At 51.4% G+C, this 22998-nt stretch overlaps 1 long non-coding RNA gene across 2 annotated transcripts in view; it reads right to left on the reverse strand.

The window, feature by feature from the left end:
* The window catches only part of PPP1R14C (protein phosphatase 1 regulatory inhibitor subunit 14C), a 100315-nt gene that overhangs the window by 27669 nt on the left and 49648 nt on the right, over positions 1 to 22998 (reverse strand). Inside the window, exons 2-3 of one of the 2 annotated variants that reach the window (XR_007915900.2) lie at positions 4559 to 4642; positions 1724 to 1756 (exon numbers count right to left, since the gene is read on the reverse strand). This is a non-coding gene — a long non-coding RNA (protein phosphatase 1 regulatory inhibitor subunit 14C). The remainder of the gene's footprint in view (positions 1 to 1723; positions 1757 to 4558; positions 4643 to 22998) is intronic. The other variant, XR_007915901.2, reaches the window with a different exon arrangement.

Below are 22998 nucleotides of genomic sequence, written 5' to 3' on the forward strand. Positions count from 1 at the left end.
ATAAATCTTGGCGATTAAGTTGACAAAATATTGTCAAATATCTTTACTAAGGGGTTAGACAGAAAGGAATTATGTGGAGATTGAAAGAGCTAATGTATTTACCCTTAACTCATTAAATAAAAAAAAAAAGTAGTAAATGCATATTTAAAAATACAAGAGAAAATATCAGGGAAAAATCCAGAAGTGTTGTTGTATAAAAATATATAAATATTATCATATACAAATACAATATATAAAATCCCTAGGGCAGAGCTCAGGCATGGGGAAGGGCACTAGTTTGTCTTTATAACCCTTACCATACTTGTTTTTGCTTTTCAAAAGTATTACTGTGTTACATCAACGTAAAGTAAATTTCAATAACTAAAATTTAAATTTAAAAATCTCTATGGTTGCAAGATGCAATTCAGACAGGAGGCTATAAAAATAGAGTGCAAACAGATAACTAACCTCAAAGTAAATGATCATAAAACTTCCTAGTTACTGAAATCTTTCACATTCACAAAAGCACACTTTCTTCTCCCATTATAATTTACCACTTCAAAACTCCAAAGTCTTTTACCACCATTGCTTTGATGTATCAAATAGATTCCAAAACATCTGATGGATCTTTTAATTCCTCTGATTTGTCATAGAAACAAATGGAAGGCACTTTTTTCGCTAATATTTGCATAGCTGATCAAAACCTTAAACTCTCTACTTTTTTGCTTTTGGCCATTGAAGTCTACATTAACTGCTTTGGTCTAATCAGGTTAATATCCAAGGATGTTGCTTCTTTTTTAAAAAATTATTTATTTATTTTGAAAGACAGAATTACAGAGAGGCAGAGGCAGTGAGGCAGTGAGAGAGAGAGAGAAAGAGAGAAAGAGAGAGAGAGAGAGAGGTTTTCCATCTGCTGGTTCACTCCCCAGATGGCTGCAATGTCTGGAGCTGTGCCAATTAGAAGCCAGGAGCCAGAAGCTTCTTCCAGGTCTCCCATGTGGGTGCAGAGGCCCAAGGACTTGGGCCATCTTCTACTGTTTTCTCAGGCCATAGCAGAGAGCTGGATTGGAAGAGGAGCAGCCAGGATGGGAACCAATACCCATATGGGATGCCAAAACTGCAGGTGGCAGCTTTACTCACTATGCCACAGCGCTGGCCCTAGCCAGGGTGTTTTTTTTTTTTTTTACTAATATTTATATACTTAATAAGTATCCAAGGTACAACATTGTTTCTTCCAATAAAGGTAATTCTTTTGAGAGACAGAATTGGCTTTATGTTTTTTTTTTAAGGCTTAAAGATGAATAGAATACATGAGAGTACTTCAAATAGTTCATAGAAACATATAATTAGACAATAAGTTAATTTCAGTTAAAAAATATCTGAAATAGTTTTTTCATGATATACATTTTCCTCAAGCTTTTTGGAGACCACTTATTTTCTCCAGTTCTAAATCTATAAAATTCTAATTAAAATTATTTCCAACACTTTCATATTTTCCTTGGAAGTTTGGGCTTTATCTGAAACAAGCAGCACACGCCATTAGTTTTAAGTCTGCCTGAACTGGGCATGTTTCAGGTTAGACATAAAGAAGCTCGTCTGTTCACACGCATACACTCATGGATAGTGACGGCTGACAGCAGACACGTAATCAACCCCGTTTATCGTGGTTTAGCTTTAAGAGTAGACAAATTGATTTAATAAAAATCAATGCAAACACAGCATTAAGGAAAAGTGATTTGTTTACCTCCGTTGGCTTGTAGCAGTCTACAAGAGCTTCCTAGAATTAAACACACAGAAAGTCAGTTTAAATGTTTTAAAACTCAGTTTCAATTTCCAAGTAAAACTGAAAACCATTCATCTTCGTGGTATTCCTTTTCCAGCAGTAAATCACGAATTGTTATTGACCTTCAGGAATCACACTTTATGTCAGCACCAGCCGGTCACCCGAAGACATAAAAATGCCCTCAGTTTGCTTTGTTCTCCAGAGCGCCACACAGGCACACGCATACACACACTCATGCTCGCTCGCTCGCTCTCCCTCTCTCTTTCTCTCTCTCTCTCTCTCTACACACACACACACACACACACACACTAGAGCGAGGGTTTGTTTTTTTTTTTAATCAGAGAATATTTCCATAGGGCTGAAGATCAGCTAGAACCCTGGACAAGGACACGATCACCCCACTGCGGAACACAGCTACTTACCTGAAGGTCTCTGCTAGGCTGTGGACTGCAGGGAGCCGTGGACCGACTCAGTGGTCGCAACCCCAGCACAGCCTCCAGCAGGAACTGGGGTCTCAGCCCGCCCCGTCAATGCAACCCACAGGGATCCAAACAGTTTCACACCAACCACCTGCTCAGTGACTTTCTGCCTCTGTACACACACACACACACACACACACACACACACGAGCACACACACTCCTTTCCTTCCTTGGTTAATACGGAGCTGGACGTACTGAGAGCTGAGATAGGCTGCCAAGATGGTGACAATCGCACTGGTCACAGACTGCAAGGGGTTCGACCATGATTTAGCCACAGGCCAGCTTGGAACACAGCCTTCACAGGCCCCAGTGCTCTCAACTGGGAACCCAGGGAGTGACCTGAGTACAAAGCCCCTTTCAAGGTCTCTATTTTTAGGGGAAAAAAAAGTGTATATATTAGTATATTTTCTATAGAATTGGTACCTGCTTTACTTTTTAAAATTTTTTTTAGCTTTTAGGACTAGACTGCTATTGTCTCCCATCTAAATCAACCAATATGAAATAAACATTACAATTGAGGCTGGCCACCACTCAGGGGACAGCAGTAATTATTAACACATTAAAAACATTAATCATTCAACAGTGTCCTTTAAGCGCTCGGTGACCCTTTGCCACTGGTCCTACCCAGCCCGCCATTAACAGTCATTATTGGTGAACATGAAGAATGATGACAATCAAAGGTTAATTGCTTTAAGAAACTCCCAGATGCAGAGTTTTAAGTGATAGATGCGTCCACCTGTGGGAGGGAAGTATTTTATTGCTGTCTGCTAAGGAGACACGAAGCATTCACAGCTTCTATTGCTGCACCAGGGTGCTGGCAGATGAGAACGGTGTATGAGGACATATTTTATCACAGAATTTTATCTAGAAATTAAATCCACACCTGTGAGACCAGAAGCCTGGGCATGGAGACCCCAGTTCCGGCTCGGGCCCTCTCCTTCCCAGATAACTGTGGGGCACTACTGCTCGCCCAAGAAAATGAGGCAGGAGACTGTCAGAGCCAGGAGATGCTTGGAGAGCTAATGGCAACAAGAGCTGCTTTGCCATCAGAGAGCAGTGCATGGCCGTGAGAAGCACCTGCAGTGGTTTGGATGTGGTCGGAGCCTGTCTGCCAAGGATCTGCGCAGTGAAAGCTTCGTCCTCGGGGTGGCGATGCTGGCAGGTGGGACCTTTATGAGGTGGGGCCTAGGGGGAGGTCCTTAGGCCGCAAAGGGGTACTGCTATCAGGGGGATTGTTGAAACTTTGCCTCTGGGCTGGCGCTGTGGGCAGTAGGTTAGGCCTCTGCCCCTGGCATCCCATTTGGTTGCCGGTTTGAGTCCCAGATGCTCCACTTCTGATCCAGCTCTCTGCGATGGCCTGGGAAAGCAGTGGAACATGGCCCAAGCCTTTGAGTCCCTGCACCCACGTGGGAGACCCGGAGGAAGCTCCTCTGTCCTGGCTTCGGATCGGCTCAGCTCTGGCCATTGCAGCCATCTGGGGAGTGAACCAGTGGATGGAAGACCTCTCTCTCTCTCTCTCTCTCTCTCTCTCTGTATCCCCCTCTCTCTGTAACTCTGCCTCTCAAATAAATTAACTAATTTAAAACAAAAAGCCCAGCTCTGCGGCTTCCTGTTTAAAGCTGTGATCTCTCCCTCCTGCATGTGCTCCTGCCCTCTGCCATGGAGTCCTCCCCAGAGCCAAGTCAGGCCAGTGCCTTACTCTTGAATTTCCAGAGCGCTGGGCTAAATCAACCTCTTTTCTCTGTAAGGCTATCCTCCCTCAGGCATTTCATTGTAGTCTTTTTTATTTATTTATTTTTTTGACAGGTAGAGTGGATAGTGAGAGAGAGAGACAGAGAGAAAGGTCTTCCTTTTGCCGTTGGTTCACCCTCCAATGGTCACCATGACTGGCGCACTGCAGCCAGCATACCACGCTGATCCGAAGGCAGGAGCCAGGTGCTTCTCCTGGTCTCCCATGGGGTGCAGGGCCTAAGCACTTGGGACATCCTCCACTGCCTTCCCGGGCCACAGCAGAGAGCTGGCCTGGAAGAGGGGCAACTGGGAAAGAATCCGGTGCCCCGACCGGGACTAGAACCCGGTGTGCCGGCGCCGCTAGGTGGAGGATTAGCCTATTGAGCTGCGGCGCCGGCCTCATTATAGTCTTGAAAACGGACTAATACGGCCCCACACTGGTTTCCTCTCTGCAAATGGCCGAGGCCCAAGTCCCAGAACCAACACTGTCACAGCTGCAGAATTGGTTCGGGCCAAGGCCTTGGAGAGTCAAGTGCATTTAAGCACCCATGATCAGAAGCTTCTAGATTCTGGAAGCTGCTTACCTGTAATTTTGAAGCTCTCTCTTCCTCACTGTCTGCATCAAGAAGATCGTCAATGTCAATTTCTACATCTGGCATTTCTTCTTCCTGGGTGGCAAAAATGAAGGCATTTTACTTAGGGAGAAACTGTACCAAACCAGCTTAGCTGAGTTGAATGAACACTACGTGATCAATCGAGAGGGCAGGACAGGAAAGAAGGGGGCAGGGGAGGATGGAGGAAGAGGAGGGGGAGCAAGAGAGGAAGGGGCACAGGAGAGAAGGACAAGGAGGGCAGACGGGAGAAGGGGAGGGGGAATGGGGAGAGGAACATCTGACAACGCAGTAAAAAGGAGTATTTCAAAAATGGTAGTCATCTACTTCGTAGCAGAAAATGGCACCTGTAAATATCAGTAGGGTGTTGGCAGATTTCAGAAAGAATAGAGAAAGTTCTGTTTCCTACCCAAGGTCTGCTCTTTACTTTGTGACTACCCTCATCTGTACACAGGGTCCGCACACCCCAGGGCTATGGGCACCAGCATCACCCAGCCCCAGTCACTGACTCAAGAGAGGACAGCACGTGGTCCCCCACCAGGTGAGCCCCAAGGGGGCTCTGAGAAGAGAGGCTCCTTCAACAAATGCACGCCCCTCCCCGTGCCCCTGCACCTCCCTCCCCAGGAGCACACTGAGGGCGCTCAGGCTAGGGGATTGCTGGCGGCCCCATGCAACCGTGAGGATAAGTTATGTTAGGATGACGTTGACCCCACACTGGGCAGAGCACGGAGGAGAAAATAGGGTCTGGAAGAAGCCACGAGGTCACCACCTCCCCATGAGTGACAAACCCTGTATTGTCTCAGCCAGTGTGGGTGGGGTTCCATACTCCTGCAACCAAGGCCATTCAGTGCAGGCGAGAGGGCAGGAAAGGCCAGGTGAAATCCGAACTTCCAACCAAAGGGAGAGTTTGGTTACCTCTCGTCTCTTCTGTTAGCGAAGGCTTCTCGCTATCTCTCAGAATGGCATCTTAAAAATGTCAAAATAGCATTTAAGAGAGCATGGGAATGTCGCATTTCATCTTGCCATTGGGAGTCACCCAATTGCTCTCAGCCACAGGGATGGCTGCAGGGTGTGCAGGGGCACAAGAGAGAGCTGTGCATGGGGACGCCCGGCAGCCACCTGGGCTGAGCCACTTGGTGTACCCGGCCTCATCTTCACTTCCCAGGCCAGGCTGACTCTCCATTTCCTTTCAGGAATGCATTTATGAAGTCAACTGTGTGTGTGTGCTTTTGCGTGTGTGTGTGTGTGTGTGTGCTGGAGAAACAGAGATATGACCCACTACTTTCAGGAAGACCAGCTCCAAAGGGTATCCCCAGGGGCAGGAAGGTTCCAGAACCCACTCCCCATGAGCCCCTAGCGATCGATCCCTGCTCCTGGGCAGAGTTTCTGATCTGATCCTTCGCTTGGGTGTTTTTAGCAATGTGAAGGCTTCAGGGTCATCTGCCAAGTTCTGCCCAACAGAAGAGAGGTTTGCTATTCTTCAACACCATTTCCACATCTGGACTGAAAGACCATCTGCCTGTTAACAAATGTGGATGATCTAGAAACAGGGAGTTTAAGCGTTCTAATGAGAGTACAGCTACAGGGTGATTTTTGTTCTGCTACAAACACGGGTTCCGGCGCCAAGCAGCCCGGGGCCAAGGCCAGCTCTGCCATCAGTGCGCTGTGTGACTCCAGGCACTTTCCTTAACCTCTCTGGCCCCAGTTTCCTCACCTATAAAAACAAGATAGTAGAGGCAGGTGTTCCACCTGGAGGGTAACCCACCTGGGGCCAGTGTTGTAGCCGAGTGGGTTAAGCCGCTGCCTAAGACACCTCTATGCTAGGTTGTTGAGCACTGGGTGCTCCACTTCTGATCCAGCTTCCTGCCAGTGTGCCTGGAAAGGCAGCGGAAGACGCCCCTAGTACTTGGGCCCCTGCCACCCATATGGGAGGCCCGGATGCAGTTCCTGGTTCCTGGCTTCAGCCTGGCCCAGACCTGGTTATTGTGGCCACTGGGGAGGGAACCAGTTGACGAATGATCTTTCTCTCTCTCTCTCTCTTTCTCTCTGTCTCTCCCTCTCTGTCACTATGCCTTCCCAATAAATAAATAATTAATTAAAACCAATTTTCAAAATAATTTTTTTTTAAATTGCATCCCACATCCGAGTACTTGGGCTAGATCTCCAGCTTGGGCCCTTAACTCCTGCTTCTGCTAACAGGGGTGATGGCTTAAGCACCTGGGTTCCTGCCACCCATGTGGGGAGGGGGCCTAAGTTGAGCTTCCAGTCCCATCGTCTGCTCTGGCCTATGCCAGCCATTGCAGGCATTTAGGGAGTGAACCGGCAGATAGGCACTCTTGCCGTCTGTCTGTCTTTCTCTCTGTGTGTATCCCTCTTGGTCCCTCTGCCTCTCAATAAATAAATAAATATTTTAAATGGAATCGCAGATATCAACTACCTCATAGGGCTTGTGTGTGGGTTAAACTAGTTAACTGATATCAAGTTCTCAGAGTAGCACCTAGCACATGGCTAAGACTTCTTGAGCACCGATTACTATTTCTATAACATTGTTCTAACAACGTGGTTTATAAAACAGAAAGAAAACTAAATATTAAGTAGTGGGGCAAGTCTAACACCTTTAGTCTGATGAGAATCAACACCCTAAAAAATTATAATACTAACAAGAGGCAGGAGGGGAAATAATCCTTCAGAAAATTCTAAAGAGCTAAGAACCAGGGGCAATGGCTTCTTGCAGAAAAGGACAGCAACGAGAATAAAATGCAAAGGTGATGGCCTGGCTGGCCAGGGCGTTGGCAGAGCTGTTCGGGTGGGAATGTGTTCTGGCTATGAGAACAGCCACAGCTGCCTTGCCCTGGGAACTGGATCCGTGTGGGCCAATGAGCACAGGCGTGGCCAGCATCACTGCACTCTCATTGGCTGTTGCTGGGTTGCTGTGGCTTTGCCCTCTCTCACCAAATCCCTCCACCCCACCTTCTATGCAGCAGGACAGACCCTCCGACAGGCCCAGAGCAGCTGCTGCTGCCGACCAGAGGCCATGTAAGCCCCTTCAGGGCAGGGCAGGGCAGGGGGTGGAACTCCTGTGCTCTGGCAGTCCCAAGACTGGGAAACCCACAGGGAACGGGGGTGCGACTTTGCTCTCTCGGCCCCAACCTCCCTGGCCAGCACCACCTGCTCCTCTTGCCTGGGGGCTCTGTGTGCCCAACCTCTTCATTTCAGGGACATCTGAAATCACCTCTGCGAGCAAGATCGGTGGGGGAGCAGGGGAGCCATTAGAGCCAGGAAGGAGAGCAGCAGGCAGGGCTGCTCCAAAGTGTAGCTCCAAAGAAAGGAGCGTGGCTTTCAAGGGTTTGCCAGACTTTGTGTGGTGAAAGGCTCCGTGGGGACCCAAAACAGCTGCAAAGAGAGCCATCAGCAGGAACACAGCGTGCCAGGGAGGCCCCAGGCCAGGGAGATCACCCACAGGGCCTCCCCCCGCCAAGGGGTGTGGCTGGCCAACCAGGGGCTCAGTGTATATACTTCATACATGTTCTGGGAAATGCAGACTGAATCAGCTACATCACAGCACGGGGTGGCTTCAATAACTACCATATAAGGCCAAAACAGCACAGCCAGTTTCAGCCGACTGTTCACGCAGAATCAAGCGAGAGATCAATGCACAAGAAACAACCCGTGGAGGGGTCTGCACAGCCTCCCCTCCGTGATTCCCCACTCCTACCCAACTGTCCTTTGCGTTCAGTGTGGAAACACAGAATATGTTTCTGTGATGGGCTACGACATCAAACAAGGGAAGCCGGATATAGAAAATGTGTGCAAGAAGTCACGGCCAAGGGGAGGCTGATGTCTGCTATCCTCACAGGAAATAAAGAACAATAAGTAAACGACGCCATTCTCAAACCCGCACAGCCGTGGGTTTCCCTGCAAACATCGTGCAAACAGTTCCAAAGCCTCAGCCACACACAGTCTCAAGGGCTCTGGCTTACATAGCCATAGAGAGCCCCACCCCATGTAGGAGGCATTTCCAGCAAGGCATCCTCTCATTAGGATTACACACGGGGGCTGGCACTGTAGTGTAGAGGGTAAAGTCGCCACCTGCAGGGCCGGCATCCCATATGGGTGCCGGTTCAAGTCCTGCCTGCTCCACTTTTGGTCCAGCTCTCTGCCACAGCCTGGGAAAGCAGTAGAAGATGGCCCAAGTTCTTGGGCCCCTGCATCCACGTGGGAGACATGGAAGAAGCTCCTGGCTTCGGATCAGCTCAACTCTGGCCATTGCAGTCATTTGAGGAGTGAACCAGCAGATGGTAGACCTCTCTCTCTCTCTCTCCCTCTCTCTCCTCTCTCTCTCTCTCGTTCTCTGCTCTGCCTCTCTGTAACTCTGCCTTTCAGATAAATAAATCAATCTTTAAAAAAAAAAAAAAGGATTACACATGGCTCTCTGTCACGTATTACATTTGACCCATTCTCCCCAGCCCTCAGATCTGGATTGTTCCACGTGGTAGCCACACCTGGGATCTCAATACAAATTCAGTAAGAAGCAGGACAAAGAAGAATCCAGTTCCTCATTCACAGGAACGGCGTTTCAAGCGCTCAGTAGCTACCTGTGGTGAGTGCCACTGTGCTGGACAGTACATGGCATTCCTGTGGGAAGTTCATCAGACAGCACTGCCCAAGAAGTCACTTGCCCTCTGGCCTGGAGGTCGGGGGGGCAAAGTCCCTTCCCCTTTCAAGGGGCTTCACAGGAGTAAAGGAAATGCCTGTCACCTTGAGGTCACTCCCACCATCCAAGGGCACGTGGCTGGGAAGGCCTGGGCTTGGTCTTCCGTGTGGGAAAGCAGATGCAAGCCACGTGCTCACCGAGCAATCATGAAGCTCATTAGGCACTGGCACTGTCTACCAATCCATCCAGCTCTCCTCTCCCCCACCCAGATTCATCAGAAACACAGGAAGAGCCCGGACTCAGCCTGCAAGCGAGGAACACGGGGCCAGGGTGTTGTGAACGCTGGCAATGCCGAATCACTGGCATCCTCGTCTCTTCCACATGTCAGTGTCACTGCATAACCTTAGTGACAGATCAGTCTCCTGCAAGGGAGCGGACACACCCAGAGCCACCACAGTGTACCCGAGTCTGGCGGTGTTTCTCCCATGGTGGGGGGCGGCGAGAGGTGCGGTGGTTAAAATACCATTTGAGACACCCAATTGCATATCAGAGTGCCTGACTTTGAGTCCTGGCTCCACTCCAATGCCAGCTTCCTGCTAATGAGGACCCTGGGTGGCAGCAGTGATGGCTCCAGGAGCCAGGTCCCTGCCACCAGTACAGGAGACCCAGGCTGCACTCCTGGCTCCTGGCTTCAGCCTGGCCCAGCCCTGGCTGTTGCTGGCATTTAAGGAATAAGTTTGCACATGGGAGATTTCTCAGCCTGTTCCTTCCTTCCTTCCTCTCTCCCTCCCTCCCTCCCTCCCTCCCTCCTTCTCTCTCTCTCTCTCTCTCTCTCTCTCTCTTTCTCTCCATGTCTCTCTGCCTTTCAACATTTTAAAATACATAAATTTTCAAATACACAAATAAAGAAGAGTCCCCACAGAGCGGCTCAGGAGATGAGAAGTGAAGCCACAGTCTTCTGAGTGGCTGGGGGAAGTCAGCAGCTAACACAGTGCTCACCCTGCTCGTGATACCCACAGAGTAAGGCCCAAGACTGGCTATTTCCACACAGTTTTCTGGCAGTGGATCTACTGGGAACCCACGACATGCGAGGCATGGTGAGTCAGGCACCGAGAGACCCTGGCAGTTACAATAAGCAACACAGTGGCTCCAAAAGGCAGAGACAAGCCCAGAGTGTGCCAGGGATTCAGGGGAGAGAACCCTTCCACTTGGGGCAGCCAGGGTGGCTCCGAAGAGGGGAGAAGAGCCCAGCTGGCCTCAGGGAAGGCCAGGATTGAGACAGGATTAGAGGGGGAAGGGCGGGACTCACAATGGGTGAAGTCTCACTAGGGAGCAAAAATGCAAGATGTGTTCTGGTTACAGGGTGCAGAGAAGTCCATGGTCTGCAAGGGACGCAGTTCTGGGCTGCAAATATGAAAGCCTTTGGCAGGTGCTATAGGGAGGAGTAGGGAGTGTGGCAACCTAGAGAAAACTCAGCCTGAGAAAGAACTACTGGGTATGCTCCATGCCCACCACTTGTCACCTTTTAGGAACATGTGCTCAGGGTTGCTAGATTTTCCCAAGTTTTCAGGAAAAACTTACAGTATGAAAGTGCCAAATTTCCTTAAAATACTGGTATTGTGTAGGACAAACAAACTCCATCCGCCCATTGGCTGCCAGCTGCCCCTCGTCCCACAACCAAGCCACTGAGGGGTGCGGAGCAAGGAAGGTCAGCACAGGGGAAGCTGGGCTCAGCTGCAGGGCCACGGGCGTGGGGGAGGTGGCGCTTCTGCATCCAGGTGGAAGGTGACAGGCCTTAACGCAAGGCATGGCAAGATTGGAAAGAAGATTCTAGAATAGTGACGATCAGGGAAAAGGAGATGGAGTTTGGAGACGAACTGGATGTTGGAGGAGAGGGAAGGAAACGGGTGAGAAAAAGATCGGGATTCTAAGGCTGGGGGAGTTTGGAGAAAGGTCACAATGACACAGGGCGCCCCAGGACCTTGAAGACAATTCACAAACCTACCAGCCTTCAGCCAGCCTCAGCCCTCCTCCCCCAACTCATAAGCAGAGGTGGGCTCCACATGCCACCACTGCACAGGTACACACTAGGCCTGCCACGGCCAGGAGCTCAGCAGAGGCTTAGGCAAGGGGAGCAGAGCTGCCCTGCGGGGGTGTGGGGGGGTTCCACTCACTGCATGCGTCCACAACACAGACACATGCGTACACCTCTAACCAGCTGGAAAATCTACACTGTGGACCCTGTCACGTGCCACGTCAACTTTTAAACCTATAAATGTTCACCCCTGCAGGCATGAGCAGGAACGCAGAGGTTAAAACTTAGCTGGGAGCCGGTGCCGCGGCTCAGTAGGCTAATCCTCCGCCTTGCGGCGCCGGCACACCGGGTTCTAGTCCCGGTCGGGGCGCCGGATTCTGTCCCAGTTGCCCCTCTTCCAGGCCAGCTCTCTGCTGTGGCCAGGGAGTGCAGTGGAGGATGGCCCAAGTGCTTGGGCCCTGCACCCCATGGGAGACCAGGAGGAAGCACCTGGCTCCTGCCATTGGATCAGCACAGTGCGCCAGCCGCGGTGGCCATTGGAGGGTGAACCAACGGCAAAAGGAAGACCTTTCTCTCTCTCTCTCACTGTCCATTCTGCCTGTCAAAAAAAAAAAAAAAAAAAAAAAAAAAAAAAAAAAAAAAAAAACCTTAGCTGGGGATGGATCACAGCTGTCAAACTCTATGAGACACAGCTTAACGGCTCCCAGAAACCGACCATGGCAAACAGCTCTCAGCAGTCTCCCTCTCAAGTAGGGATGGAAAAGCACCATGGGATTAAGCTCCTGTGAACACTGGCAGCTGACGGAGAACCATGAGCCAGCAGGGGAGGGGATGCCAGGGGGAGCCCAAGCATCCGGGCAACAGGCCCAAAAACCTCACTGTTCACCTTTCTAGAAGCCTGCCGGGGGAGGGAGGGACTAGCAAATAAAACCTAAGAAAGGAACTGAGGGCAGGTGCTTGGCTCAGTAGTTAAGACGCTGCTTGGTGGGGCTGGCGCTGTGGCTTAGCAGGTAAAGCTGCTGCCTGTAACACAGTCATCCCCTATGGGGGCCGGTTTGAGCCCTGGCTGCTCCACTTCCAATCCAGCTCCCTGCTAATGCACCTGGGAAAGCAACAGGAGATGATGTAAGTACTTGAGTCCCTGCACCCTCGTGGGAGACCTGGAAGAAGCTCCTGCCTCCTGGCTTCAGATCGGCCCAGCTCTGGCTGTTGTGGCCATCTGGGGAGTGAACCAGCAAATGGAAGATTCTCTCTCTCTAAGTCTGACTTTCAAATAAAAACAAATATTCTTCAAAAAAAAAAGGATGCTGCTTGGGACACCTGCATCCCATATCAAAGTGCCTGGGTTCAAGTCCTGGTACTGCTTTCAAGTCCAGTTTCCTGTGGGTGGGTGCACGTCCTGGAAGGCAGCTGGCGACGACTAAAGTGGCTAGGTCCCTGCCATTCAGGTGGAAGATGGGGAGTGAGTTCTGTGCTCCTGGCTTCAGCCTGGTCCAGTCCTAATTGTGGTGGGAATTTGGGGAATGAACCAGTGAATGAAAGATTTCTATCTATTTCTATCTCTGTCTCTCCTTTGCTGTTTCTCTGCCTCTCAAATAAAATGGAAACAAATAAATAAGTTTAATTAATTTTAAAAGGAACTGAATCCTTGGGATTATGTCAGCTCTTAATGAAAATGTTTACCTTTCATGTTCTCATGGCAACAACAATCCCCAAAGTCCCTGGCAACAAGCACGCTCACGTTCTGAGAACAGCCTCTACGGCCACGCTCTAACCACTGTGCCCAGGCTGCTCTGTGGTTTCACGTGGGCATCAAGCAGAATCATGGCAGCTGTCAAAGGCTGATGAGAAAAAGGTCAAAGGGCAAATGTAATACATGAATGTCTCATTCACACCAAATGAAGTTGCAGCAAGCTGTGCCTAGATCCTGATTGGAAAGCAGGAAGTGACCACCACAGTCCATGAGTGGTGTGCATCTGAGCTTCATTGGTTGGTCGCTTCATGTTTAATCTGCAATTCCGATGCGATTTTATAATTGGAAGGACCATAAGCATAAGGAGCTTACGCTTGGTTCTAAGTGGTACGTATTTAAACAAGATTAGCCTATTAAACATTTAAATCAGCCCTGGAATCTGCAAGACATTTTTTTTCCATTTAAAAAGGGGCCAAGCCACCCTATGGCACATTGCTGCAAAATATCAGAGCGCTGGAGCTGAAGGGAAAATCCTGGAAGCCTTCGGAGGGAAAACAGGTCACACATGGAAGGAGAGAAACTCAGGCAGCAGGCTCCACCAGCAATGCTGAGTGCTGGAAGCCAGGAGCAGAGCCTAGTCCACTTCCTGTTGCCCTAACAAAATACCAGAGGCTGGATAACTCGTAAAGAGAAGAGGTCACAGTTCTAGAGGTCCGGGAGCATGGCACTGGCACCTGTCTGGCTCTGGTGAGGGCCTCATGGCTGACAGCATCTCATAGTAGGGACACTTGCAGGAGGTCACACAAATGATGACACAGGAAGCAAGGGACTGTGGAAGGCCTGGCTCACTCTTTTATAATAACCTCCTCTTGGGGAAAGCTAACCAACTTCCTGAGATCAGGATTAGGGGCTGGCGTTGTGATGCATGGTGTTATCATACCGGAGAGCTGATTCAAGTCCCTGCTGCTTTGCTTCTGACCCAGTTCCCTGCTAATGAACCTGGGAAAGCAGCAGAAGATGGCCCACGTATTTGGGCCCCTGCACCATGTGGGAGACCAGAATGGAGTTCCTGGCCCTGGCCAGGTCATTGCAGCCGCCTGGGGAGTGAATCAGCAGATGAAGATTTCTCTGTCATTCTGCCTTTCAAATGCATGAATAAGTCTAAAAAATAAAAAGTAACAGGATTAGTCCATGAGGAGGATGGATTCCCCATGACCTACTCACCCACTACTGGCTAACCACCTCTGCACGGCCATGCCAGGACCAAGCTCCCAGCACATCCACCTTGGGGTACACGCTCAGACCCTACCCAAAGTGCAGCAAGCTATGATTCCAGAATCCAGATGAGAAACAATGATGTGCAACCTCAATGCCTACCCCTAAACCAGAGGGAAGCCACAGACACCTGAAGACACATCAAGTCTGACATTTGATAGATTACCTCCCGTCTGGGGAAGAAGTGCCACAGCAAACTCGGGAAACAAAGAAAACCAGTTGTCGTTGTGGCTCATCAAGACCGAGGGCGTAGAAGGGGCACGAGGTGGGGGTCAAAAGGGAGCAATGCAGCAAATGGGGCGTGGGGAGCTGGCTGGGAGGGGAGGGGAGGAGCATGGTGGGCACACACCCGCACAGGCAGGCAAGGCACTCAGAGGGGGTGGGGTAAGACGGCCTCACTGAGGCCTTAACAGAATGAACACACTAGGTGGATACACGCGCGTCATTCCCGTCAGACCCCATGTTACAGGTGTCTCCCTAACACCCACTTGCTTTAACATCAGCCTCCAAAGGCTGGAGCCTGCCCGGAGCCAAACAGCAAAAATGCACCCCCACCTCCTCCTTTAAAACAAATCCAGGCCAGCGCCGCGGCTCACTAGGCTAATCCTCCGCCTGCAGTGCTGGCACCCCGGGTTCTAGTCCCGGTTGCTCCTCTTCCAGGCCAGCTCTCTGCTGTGGCCCGGGAGGGCAGTGGAGGATGGCCCAAGTGCTTGCGCCCTGCACCCGCATGGGAGACCAGGAGGAAGCACCTGGCTCCTGGCTTCGGATCGGCGCAGTGCCAGCCATAGCAGCCATTTGGGGGGTGAACCAACGGAAAGAAGACCTTTCTCTCTGTCTCTCTCACTGTCTAACTCTGCCTGTTAAAAAAAAAAAAAATCCAAAAATCCTGACTACACTCGTCTCTGTGGAAAGGAGAAGGCTTTAAGTCATCTCCTTTCCTGCCACCCCAGAGAGGTCTTGCCTGCCTGTATCTCATGCACCCCACGGCTCACGCTCCTTCCTAGGGCTCTCAGTGCACCAGAGAGGAGAGCCTGGCCCTGCATCCCAGCATCCCGCTCCGCCTGCTCTGGGCAACACCTGGAGATGCAAGTGAGCAAGTGGGATGGTGATGTCACTTTACAGATACTCTTGGAACAGGCTGTGAGAGTTCACAGGCTCTGTTCAGTAATCTCGCTGTTACTGACAAATAACTAGGGACACGCCCATGAGCAGCTCAACCACCAACAATTGACAGCAGATGCCAGCTGGGGACCATGGAGACTGCTAGTACCGAGAGCATGTTTAACAGTTCTAGAACAGGGACACGGACCCCAGGATCTGCGAACTTGGGGAAAATTCACACTTCATCTGTTTACCTAGCACCTACTTAGAACGGCAGCCCTTCTTCAACACCCCAGGGAGAAGGAAGGAACAACTGACACAAAACTCGCTCTCCTGGGGCTGAAGACAGACAATTAACAAACGACTATAATACACAGTGTGACAAATGGTGATGAATATTTTGGAGAAAACCCAGGCAAGGGAGAGGGATGGGGATGCGGATTCGGCAGGGGAGTGCCAGAGCCAGTTCAGAGACAGAAGACAGGGAGCAGGGGAGGGAGGGAGCTGGGTGCACACCTCGGGGCCCGCATGTGCCACGCTGGAGCCTGGGTCTCTACAGTAGAGCTGGGGCTGGGTGTTGGGGCCAAGGCAAAGCACGTGGAGGCTGAGACCCTATGAAGACCCTGCCCTGTCCCCTGAGCGAGAGACCAGCCATGGGCGGGGTTTGGACAAAGGGGTGACAGGATCTAGTTTGTCCTTTGAAAAGCATCACCCTGGCTGCCTTGTGAGGAACAGGCCAGCATAAGCAAAGAGACTACTTAAGAAGACACAGAAAAAGGCCAGCAAGACATGGCCTTGGCCTCGATCAGGACAGCCACATAGCATCCACTCTGCTCTTTGCAGCGAGCGCTAACCTGGCTCAGGCCAATCCCAACCTCGGGGCAAATGGACACACAGGCAGCTGCACCAGGTATGCTGTGGGCTGGGGTTAAAGCACTTTGCCAGACGGCAGGTGTAGTGGTGGCTGAATCACCGGTGGTGCTGACCACACAGCTAGGACAGGCACTGGGTGAGGGGAACCCCATCCTGGAAGGGAGGTGTGGCCATGTGGGTGTTAACCCAGGCCTACGTCAAGGGGACAGTGGCAGGACAGGAGGGAACCAAGCTGGGGAGGGGCTCTCCTAGGCCTCGCTCCCACCACTCTGGAGGCTGTCCGCCCCCTCCCCCTGCACGGCTACATGCGTGTCAATGGAACCAGAGCCGGCCTCCTTCACCCTCCAGTCTCTCCCTTAGGTTTAGCAGTGTATTTTAGCAAAGGAATCTCTAGACAGATAATCATAGTTCTCCAGACACAGTTGTAAAAAAGAGACAGAGTCAGGGCGGAAATGGTGCCCATGCCCCATCCTTGGTCTCACATGGCTCAGGATGCCACCCTTTCCAGGGATAGAAGGACCCAGGGTGTCCGAGTGAGCCGGGCACAAGGTGGGCATCAAGCCACCCAACCTCTCTCATACCACAGAAACTCCAGGCTGCTGCTCAGTGCAAGGGCCTCAGGTCAAGGCCAAGTGGCGGCACCATCTCTACCACTTTCTTTCTTTTACTTTTCTTTTTTTTTTTTTTTTTAAGATTTCATTTAGTTATGTGAGAGGTAGAGTTACAGAGAGAGAGAGAGAGAGAGGAAGACACAGAGGGAGAGGTCTTTCATCCGCTGGTTCACTCCCCAGATGGCCGCAGTTGCCGGAGCTGCGCCGATCCGGAGCCAGGAGCCAGGAGCCTCTTCCCAGTCTCCCATGCAGGTGCAGAGGTCCAAGGACTTGGGCCATCTTCTACTGCTTTCCCAGGCCATAGCAGAGAGCTGGATCAGAAATGGAGTAGCCAAGACTCGAACCGGCACCCCTATGGGATGCCAGCACCACAGACAGAGGATCAACCTACTGTGCCACAGCGCCGACCCCTCTACCACTTTCAAGCTACGTGAACCAGGCCAGGTAACTCGTGCTCCAATCCTTTCCTTCCCTTGCCTACAATATGGGGCCTTCTACCTGATTCTTGGGCTGGAGAAAGAGCTTGCTGGCCTGGCTGGGCCCAACTATGTGGTGCAAACTCAACACACGGCAACAGGACTTCAGCACGCACCAAGTGGACAGGGCACAGATGATTCCTCTTTCAGCACATAAATAAGTCTTGCGGGGAATCTTTCACTCCCGATGCCTGAAAATTGCAAGTAAAGACCTAGCACATTACCAACGTGAAACCACAAGGCTTAAAAGGAAAGAACACATAGGCAAAGGTGCCCAGACACAGAGCTTTCTGGAAACAACACAGCCTGCTCTGCCTGTGAACACTGCAAGCATAACTGACCGTTAACAACGCCAAAGTGGTGAGAAAATCAACAGAGTGTTCCTGACGAGGCCTCTGAACTAAGAGGGAGCTAAGACAGTTCAGAGAAGCCACAGGACAACCTCCCTAGCCAGGGCACCACCGAGGATGATGAAAACACCCTGGAAAGCCTGGACGTGGGACGCTGGGTGATCTCTGCCCATCATCCCAGAGGCCACCACGCTAATGCACTGCATGACTCCCCTGGAGACCCCAGATCTCCACCAAGACCCACATCAAAATGCCACGGAGTGAGAGGACACCACATGTGAATGTCCAAGCACGTGCGGAGGCAGCTGAGGGTCCTGCGCCCTACAAACACAGCACCCCAGGCTCACTCGGGAGGGATAGACACCCATCAGCAAGCTCAGCTGGGCGCTGGGCCACAGGCAGTGGCTGAGGACACTGGGAAGTAATAAAGGAGGGTTCAAAAGAAAAGGCAGCTGTCGCTCAAGGAGAGGGGGCAGCTGCAGTCCAGCCAGATTTGGCAAAGCCCCGGCTGGGGAGGGGATATTTGGCCTAGTAGTTAAGATGTCCACGTCTCACACCGCGGTGGAATCTCACGTGGATTCCCAGCTCTGGCTCCTGCCTCCAGCCTCCCATGAATGCAGACAGGGTCATAGGGATGGCTCAAGAGGTTGAGCCCCTGCCACCCAAGTTGGAGACCTGGATTGCGTTCCTCGCTCTGGCCCCAGCCCTGGCTCAGCCCCAGCCTTGTGGGCATTTGAGGAGTGACCAGTAGATGGCAGCATTCGTGTTCTTGCGCTCTCTCAATTACATTTAAAAAATTTTTTTTTTAGTCATGCCTGACTGTGTCCTGTGCCCTGCTTCTCATGCATTTAGGGCCAGGCCCTGACCTGTTTTTTTTTTTTTTTTCTACTTTAATGTATCTCATAGTTATGCCTTATTAATAAACAGAGATGGTATCGCTAAGAACTGCACCCTCTTCAGAAGATGACTACGGCTTAGGCTATTAGCTCTTAGTCCTCAGGCAGCTTCAGTCACTCCAGGGTATAGCCATTGATCTAATGTTAGGCATTTCCTCAACTTCAGTCTCGACAGATACAGAACAAAAATCCTTAAGCATTGGGGTATAAAGACACAAGTTTAAGCATGGCACATTGTTTTCATAATATTCTTGGTAAACTGGAGAAGCCAACCACTGGGCCTCCATGGGTGGATAAATAAAGTTTCAGGTTGTGACAAGGACTTGTCTTGCTCAACAGTCCAAGACACGGGCGTGAATCCTCTCATTGATGATATTCTTGAGATAGATGTTAGTGAAGCCTTAAAAATGACTTTCTTTTTAAAACCTGGGACTGGATGCCACAGTCACTAGCAGGATCCCAGAATATATACATCTCTTGGAACACACCCATGTCCCCGAAACACCTCATCAGAGAGCAAATACCAATGACCAATTGTCAGTGCTTTCAGGCTGACTTGTAACCAAGGGAGACTCTAATGTGCTTCAAGGGCTTTTGGTGCTCCACATCCAGAGAAAGTCACGGCAGCAAGTAAAGCCAACTGGAAGAAGAGTCGTCATGCTACCAGTTCACGAGCCTGACCTGTTTTCTGGTAGAAGATGGTCCACACCCATCTTTTTAATGGAAGTGCTAGGGGATCAAGCCAAACTCTCCTGGGCTGGAAATGATTAATTATCTTCTTCTTCGAAAGAAGCCACCTCCCTTACACACCATCACACAACCTCTCGCTGTTGCCTAGGACAGAGCCATATGACAACCACCCAGGACTGACTTCTTAACACAGGACGCTAAGCCCAGGCGCTTTCCGCCGCCTCTCTTGGGAAGTCCCCTAGGCCAGCTGTGGCCAACTGTGCTCTGGACTGGCGAGTCCACAGAAGGTGAGACTGAGAGGACCACGTGGAAAGATCACTTGGAGGGGCCTGAAAGGAAACTGAGAGTCCCACTCAGGGACCAGGAGGCGGGTGGCACCCTGCACCTGCTGGTCTCAGAGACCACTGCTGAAATGAGCTATCAAGTCATGAAAACACACAGAGGCGGCTTCCATGCCTGCTAGGAAGTGAGAGGAGCCAGCCTGGGAAGGCGCCATCCTGTAGGAGTCCAACTATAGGATCTCGGGAAAAGGCAAAACTATGGAGACAGCCAACAGATCGGTGGCTGCCAGGGGCTGGCAGGGAGAGGGATGACTGGGCAGAGCTCAAGGAGCTCTGTGCTTCCTTAAACGCATCCTGTGTGCTCCTGCACAGGTGGACACCTGTCATCACACAGCTGTCCAAACCAAGTTACACGCCCGCAGACCCACCGATGCACAGCCCAAAGAGTGAGCCCTACTGTAAGCTACGGGCTTTCATCACTGATAATGGACCCCAGACCGACTCATCAACTGCAAGAAATGCACCGCACTAATGCAAGATGCCAATACAAGAGGAAGCTGGAGAGGAGCGAGGGGAAGAAGGAGACAGAGGCACTCTATGCTCAGTATTTTGGGAAGCCTAAATGCCCTAAAAAATACAGTCCAAGAATTAAAAGGAGGCCAGAGCCGTGGCTCTTTAGGCTAATCCTCCGCCTTGCGGTGCCGGCACACCAGGTTCTAGTCCCGGTCAGGGCGCCGGATTCTGTCCCAGTTGCCCCTCTTCCAGGCCAGCTCTCTGCTGTGACCAGGGAGTGCAGTGGAGGATGTCCCAAGTCCTTGGGCCCTGCACCCCATGGGAGACCAGGAAAAAGCACCTGGCTCCTGGCTTCGGGTCAGCGCGATGCGCCGGCCGCAGTGCGCCGGCCGTGGCGGCCATTGGAGGGTGAACTAACGGCAAAGGAAGACCTTTCTCTCTCTTTCTCTCTGTCTCTCTCTCTCTCACTGTCCACTCTGCCTGTCCAAAAATTTAAAAAAAAAAAGAATTAAAAGGAAACCAGGACTACTGCTCTGGTGATGCACGCACCCAGGAGCACGGGCAGGCGGTCCCCTGCCAAGGGCTATGCTGAGTCTTCCTGTGATACACGAATGAGTACAAGGTCTCAGGATGACGCTCCACCACCTGAGGCTGATTCAGGTCCCAACTGCACTGTGAAAGTGGGGCAAGTTGTGTGGGAGGCACCCTGGGAGCTGCCCAGGCAGAGCAGGAGCTATGCAGACAGCAACAGGCGCTCTCCCAGAAGCAGGCCTCCCACTATGTGCCGAGAGAAGCCAGACAAAGACAGGCCAGGAGAGCAGGAGCGGGAGACGCAAGCTCAGTCCAGGGAAGACATGGCGCCCAGCCTGCATGGCATGGCAGGGGGCAGGGAAGGGGCAGGGAGATGACCCACAGCTGGCAGCCTGGAGGGCTGTTCTGAATGAGGATGAGGAGCCACCCCCAATCACACAGGATGCAGGAGACAGGTGCTCATCCAGGGTCACCGCACAGGACCCTGGCCACCACTTTGGTCAAATTCCACTCTTCCAGACAGAGGTCATCTAAAAATGTCCTGAGAGTCATTTATCCAGAGCTGCTGTGTGAAATAAGCAGATGAAAGGGCAGGCTGCGTTGCATATAATTGACATCGGCCAGCGCCGCAGCTCACTAGGCTAATGCTCCGCCTGCGGTGCCAGCACACCGGGTTCTAGTCCCAGTCTAGGCGCCGGATTCTGTCTCGGTTGCTCCTCTTCCAGTCCAGCCCTCTGCTATGGCCCGGGAGTGCAGTGGAGGATGCCTCAAGGCCTTGGGCCCTGCACCCCATGGGAGACCAGGAGAAGCACCTGGCTCCTGGCTTCGGATCAGCGTGGTGCGCCGGCTGCAGCACACTGCCATAGCGGCCACTGTGGGGTGAACCAATGGAAAAGGAAGACCTTTCTCTCTGTCTCTCTCTCTCTCACTGTCCACTCTGTCTGTCAAAAAAAAATAATAATAATAATTACCATGGCCACTTATGCTTCATGGTGTCCGCTCTGCATGGACAACATGGCCATTCCTGGGATGCCCTATCCCTCCCTGACTCCACTTCTCCTGTCTTCGCCATCCAATCCACCACCAAGACCACCAGTTCCATGGCTTCAGTGCCTTCTGAACCCGCACTTGTCCCCGCCTCCACTGCTCCCAAGTCAAAGCTAAATCCTCTCTCACCTAAGCCATGGAACAGCCTCCTAACCAGCCTCCACACGTCCCTCCCCCTCCCCTACCCCTTTCCCCCTCCTCCTCCAACTCCACATCCACTAGACAGCCAGAATAGCAACCTAAACCTTTCAGTGGCTTCCCATTCCTCTTAAGACCAAAAATTTTACCACCGACCACAATGCTGTGGTTGCTGGGCTCCTGGCTCCTCTCCTTTCAAAACCCCATGCCCTGCTCTCTGAGTTGCAGCTACTTGGACCTCTTCCAATCCCTCACCGTACTTCCCACCTAGGCCTCCCCAGGGCCTTTGCACATGCTGGGTACACATGTAGTATGTGCTCCTCATTATCTCATGCCAACACCACTTCTTAATGCAAAGTGGTGCTGAGGTCAACCTCCCACCCCTTGAAGCTTGGTGGATAACACACATACCTTTCCTTTCGCTGCACCTGGCACATTGTTAACATCTTCCATTTCTTCCTAAATTAGAAGTCCACACAGAGGCTCTCTGCACAGAGCCTGGCACACAGTCAGCCCTTGATCACTACTTTTTGAATTAGTGAGTAATTCCCTGAGCCGGTCATTGTTATCGTCTCCATGTGTTATCATCTCCATGGAATGTCTGAGTATCTTGCCCAGTGGAGCTGAGAGCTTAGTTTCAAATCTGGACAACTTGACCCCAAAATACACAACCCCTGTGCCTCTCAGGAGGCAGCCCCGCTGGGGAAAAGACTTCTCCCTGGTGGTTTCAGAGACTTTGGGAGCAGCAAGGGGAGACGGCAGAGTCCTTTGAGCAGCACGCAGACAGCAGCAGAGAGCCATGGCCCAGGACCAGGCACCCCACACGTGAGAAGTTGCCAAGGACCCAACAGCCATCCAAGCCCAGAAAGCTCCAAGGAAACTTGGAGGAAGACAATGTTTTGAGACATTGAAGGGCCCACTTGTGAGACAGATGTGAACAGACTCAATGCACCAACGAAGGAAGGGCCAAGTTCAGAGACAGAGAGCCATTTCTAGAGAAGCTGATGGACTCCAAGCTGGAGGCCTGGGTCTCGCTAGCAAAAATATTTGAAGCAGGTGGCTCCTTTAAGCACTGCTCACCTCTGCACCTGCTACAGAACAGCTATGTCTGCACCATAGAGTGTGTGCCAATGGGAAGGGAGCCAGGGCCTGGACCATGGGACCTGGACCTGTATCTGTTCCCACCACCCTCCATTCAGCAGTGGAAAAAGAGCACTTGCCAATGGGACTGGACTGGACAGATGCTCCT

The sequence above is a fragment of the Oryctolagus cuniculus genome, chromosome 5 (genome assembly GCF_964237555.1).
Source record: "Oryctolagus cuniculus chromosome 5, mOryCun1.1, whole genome shotgun sequence".
NCBI lineage: Eukaryota > Metazoa > Chordata > Mammalia > Lagomorpha > Leporidae > Oryctolagus > Oryctolagus cuniculus.